This window comes from Pinus tabuliformis, chromosome 6, assembly GCF_031772625.1.
Source record: "Pinus tabuliformis cultivar Carrire ecotype Pingquan chromosome 6, CPIR1, whole genome shotgun sequence".
Classification (NCBI taxonomy): Eukaryota; Viridiplantae; Streptophyta; class Pinopsida; order Pinales; family Pinaceae; genus Pinus; species Pinus tabuliformis.
Window position 1 is genome coordinate 42,256,919 of NC_142292.1, and position 5,233 is coordinate 42,262,151.

The window sequence follows — 5,233 nt, forward strand, 5'->3', positions numbered from 1 at the left end:
ATGTTTATCTTTTTCTAATAGAATTTGAGAAAAATGTTTGCCTATTTACTTAATTCTATTGAGATTTTATAGTGTTTTAATGTAGCCACTTTTAAAATTTTAAAGGTTTAGAAAGACACCCTTTCATTTTGACAATATTTTTTATAAAGAGTTTATTTAATATACACTTGTTAATAGAAGTACAATTTTTTTTTATAACTTTTCATCTATGAAGAATTAGATAAATCTATATTTTTCCAAATAAAAACAAGCCCTTCAAATTTTATCACTGCCTTTGCTGGAAAGTGATGAGAAACTCTTGCTAATTGAATGGTGACCTGACCTTAAAACACTGTATTATTAATGACGTTTTTGGAAAAAAAACATATCGTCAAAAATACGTTCTAAGTATTTCAAAACACATGCAAAACGGTCATTTAGGAATATCGAATGTCAAATATAGCAAAATGATCTTTGACGGTCAAATATAGCAAAATGATCTTTGACGGGCAAAACGGTCATTTAGGATTATCTAATGTCAAATACAGCAAAATGATCTTTAACTGGGAAAATGCTCGTCAAATTCCAACCCTGGATAGGAATGAAAGAATTACAATCTTGAATACTAATTATAGCTGGATCTGTTTCTTCAACTTGTCGATGAACCACACTGGTTGGTTCGAAACGCGTCGACAAAGGTCTTTCTACATATGATTTACCGAAGTTCTTCTTATAACTATTATGAATCACAGAAGCCTCAATTCAACAATTGATCACATGTTTTTTATCAATAAATTAAATATAATCTGTAACTTTTTGGTATGTTGTTTCAAATTTTGATAGATTTTTAAAAATGTTAAAGTTTCAAGCTTTAAAGATTTATATTTAAAAATAAATTTTAAATAACCAAAACTTATAACTTAATTACAAATAATTATTTTATTTATTAATTAAACTAACCTTTAAATTAAATTTAAATATTAAAATAATTATAAATAAAAATATTAATTACAGAATAAAAACCATAAAATATATTAAAAAATTAATATAAATATTTATTTAATTTTATAACTAAAACTAAGAATTTTGTTATGTTCCCCACGGAGGGTGTCAATCGGAGGGCTCTAATCCGTTCACCTCGGGTTGTGGATGAAGGATTTTAATAGCGTACTCAGCCCTCCGCACAAGTTGCACAAGGTGGGTTATCATGGTGCCACTAAAAGCTAGAAAAATCAAACATGAGGCAAGGTCGTCCTCATAAAATTCATTACGCAACCATTATCTTTCTATTTTTAATGTCAACATGTGCTTTCTTTCTTTCATATGACGATGGAACAACACCAATGCATTATGCAGTCTGCACATGTAACCGAATTTCGATTATTTTTTTGCAGGATAGCACACACCCATGCCAACTTCATGCATCCTCATAATCGTCCAACTATTCAATTTTTAATTAATGCATATTCCGTTTATTGGTCGTATCAACATCATGTGTTATCCACGTATGACGAGAGTTTTATAAAAAAATTAAACCAGGCGCTCTGGAATTCACTTTATTTTTTCCACTCGCAAAAGATTATTTGACTGTCATGGAAAACCAACGAAATCGCGGGGATTTCTTTGTACTGCTTTTACACGCTGCTGACTGGTTGCGTTCAAATCAGAGCACTGCCACTGCCTAGTCCTCCCGATCCTTTGACAGCATCGCCTTGGAATGCGCAGGCGTGTACATTGTTGGGTTCAGCGTGGATGGGCCCAATCTAACCGCGTTGATGTAATTTACGGGGCTATGAGACGAAATCCCCGGAATCATAAGCCCTACTATTCTGAACAGCCTCGACAATTTCGTTTCTTTGAATTCCCTCCCCTTTATGTAGTGCAGTAATAAACTCTGCGCCAATTCCCATACAGCATTTATGCGTATGGGTACGAAGTATACTAAAGAGAAATTTCTGTTGGGCTCCTCCGGAAGACTCTGCCATAAAACAAGGCCAAACATAAATTCAAAACAAGGTCTTAATACCTAACTAATTCTATTGGCCAGGAATGAAATTAATAACTAGGTAACTGAATTGATCCGAGATGAATACCAAATGTGTTCACTATTCTTCAGATAATGGAAAGAGAAGCAATAATATAAGCACCTTCACCTTCTCATGGTAGCAGCTGTTGTAGTAAAGGCATAATCCAAAATGCTTGTACAGAAACACATCATCATCGCAGGGCAATCTGGGAACAATGTCATTGCAATACACAATTCTAAAATATCTGGGTACAGGATTGTTTAGTTGATTGTTCATAAAATTTGCAAACACTTCATCTCCAATTCTTGGCTGTCCGAATGTATAAACAGCCAACAGTTTCTCCAACACCGTCTCTTCCTTTTGCATAAACAGTATTGCTGAAAACAATACAGCCAAAGCTCCACCAAGACTGTGGCCTGTCACCATGAATTTTGCATTTCTGTGAATTTGTAATAGTTCTTTTAATCTCTTACGAAGAACATAATAGAACAAAGGTGGTGTGTCAGGATCCTCTTTGTCATCAAGCGGCAGCTCATAACTTGTAAAGACAGAACTTTTACGATTATAAAAGGTCTCAGATTTTTTTGAACGATTAGCGAGACCTAAAGCTTCCAGAAATCCAAGATGAACCTTTCCGAGTTGACCAAACTCATACCATGAGAAACCAAAATCTGTTTCCCAGTCATTTGCATCAAATGGATTTGTACCTCTGAAGGCAATGACTATCAGTTGGGCGTCTTGTTCCTTGTCACAGAATATAAACGCTTTTGTTGATTTCTTTTTGTAATCTGATTGTTTACAGGACAATCTCCATGTCAATAATTGAATGTGAAATTAATGACACAAAAATCAATTATTTGGAGCAATGACCTCCAGTTAAGTGCAACAATGACCCAAAAAATAATATAAAGGACCCAAAGTGTTGCATACCGTTCTGGTAGTCGAAAAACTCAACGAAATGCATCTGCAAGATAAGATTGAAACGTGTATTAAATGAGATAGAGCTTTCCATGAATAATTTAGATTCAAAATGCGTTATACAGTACCTTCCAGTGCTTTGTAACTCTGTTTCTGATAACCAGTTCATTTTCATAAACTGCCGTTGAAGCCATGACGCAAAGATCTGCATAGAATCTGCTCCCACCTTCAATGGTTGAGTTAATACCCCACTGTTTATTAAATGATTTCTCGTTAACCCACATTTGTGTGTTCTTCCATCATACAAATTTATGCGATGCTCAAGAAGGCCCACTAAGCTTAGAAAAGTCTCGGACCCCCTTCTCGGTATAACGATGTTTCTGCCTGCATCCAACCAAACCCTAATTAATTCATAATGTTGACTAAGGATGAAATATGGTATTTAATCTTCAACAAATTAAAAGCAAGTATAGAAGAAATAAAGAGATCAATACAGTCACCAGTGAATAGCCTGAACAACGTTTTGAGCAGTCCACCATTGTGAGAAAGCAGGTTTAAAAGGAATTCTATGCAAATCCCAACTGTGGCCAATGGTACGGCAGCAATCTTAATAAGTTTTATTATTATCAGTGAAAGCTTAGCTTTCAAATCCTCGTTCACCTTCAATTTGCTGGAGTCCACGCATTCTAAAACTTCAGATCTCAATAGTTGGGAAGATGGGACTGAAAAGAAGCTGTGAGATGCGAATTCTGTGAGGGTGAGCTATGTGATAGTTACCGGTGGTCGTCATCTTGTGAAGAAGTCGGAACACTATGGTCACAACTGCCCTCCTCACCCATTTATTGGATGGAAGGGATGAACGTGTCAAACTCCTTATCGGTGTAAAAACCATGAACACCCGGAAAAGAGGGGACATGGGTAAAAATCAGGAACACAAGGAACAGGGGGTACATGGGTAAAAGGACATTTGAGGCCCACCACCTTGTAATTTCAAAATAACGAACCTTGAGGCATCCATAGCATTTGCCTGTAAGTTCCAATTTAAAACCTAGTGAGTCGTCAGCATTAATTAATTTAATGGCCTTACTATCAGTATCAGAGAGCATATGGCAGCCCATCGACTAGAGCGCTATATAACTAGATAAATGTGTCAAGTCAGAATTAAATATTAATTGAAAGAAAACTAAACTGATTGTGAACACAGTTGTCTTAAATGCCGTTCCGACTGATATCACAGTTGTCTTCTGTGCTGTACTGACTTATTTGAGTAATATTTAAATGCTAACATCTTGATTATTGATTTATAATTATAGAATTTGCATACAAAATTCAATGTACAAACTCACTAAATAAAGGTTCCTTAGAGCTTGATCAAGAGTTAATTCATACCTCCACTCCAAATTAAGAAACATGAACTCAGTGAAGAATGGTAGACCTCTTAATAATTTTTAATGGGATACATACTCGCATATGGATGCCCAATTGTATTCATGCTAAATAATAATGGTTGAATTTGATTTGCCAGGGTTTTACAATGAATTCTTTTTCCTTTTTAGCATTCAAGCTTTCTTCTAACGCACGGATCTAACCCAACCGAATCGTGAAGGATTTTAATAAAAATTGACTATATGGTAGTGATGGACAGGAAATTCATTTTAATAGGAATACACAATTTACTTGTCATTTTAGTAAAAATAAAACTTAAAACTAATAATCAATTTCCATCGGCTTCCAGGGCCAGCCTTGCTAAACATGTGTTCCAATCAACTTCAAATTCTACAGGTGAATATGATTCAATACAAAGTTGGAAACGAAAAGATTCCAATGGCTTACTACAACACTAGCAAGTTGAAGATTGAAATGAAATTATTGCAATATTCAACAATTGAGGAAATGATTTTTTTTAGCATGTTGAAGATTGAAATGAAATTATTGCAATATTTAATTTAGAAAATGATTTTTTAATAAATTAAAGATAGGAGTATATTGAACAAATTGAAAAAATATTTATATGTTTTTTATATTATTTACTGGATCATGTATTAGATGAAGAATATTCATAATTTAAAATTTTTGAAATTTCTTAAGCCTAATTTCAATATAGACCACAAAATATGAATTCATTAAAGCTTTGTCTAACTCTCCAACTACACACCAAGGCTGTAAAATTCTTTGAAAAAAATTATAAAGCTAGGGAAGAAGTGGATTATGAGGACCAACTATGGGCTTTGGAACTATACCCAAACATGTTTGTGAATAACACGAATGAGGAGCTTTGCATGCCTACAAATCTAGAGGAAATACTTTTG

General features: G+C 34.2%; 1 pseudogene; it reads right to left on the minus strand.

Annotated features, from left to right (window-relative positions):
• Positions 1-1,660: 1,660 nt before the first annotated feature.
• LOC149257127 (triacylglycerol lipase OBL1-like) lies at positions 1,661-3,714 on the minus strand (annotated as a pseudogene).
• Between the last annotated feature and the right edge of the window lie 1,519 nt (positions 3,715-5,233).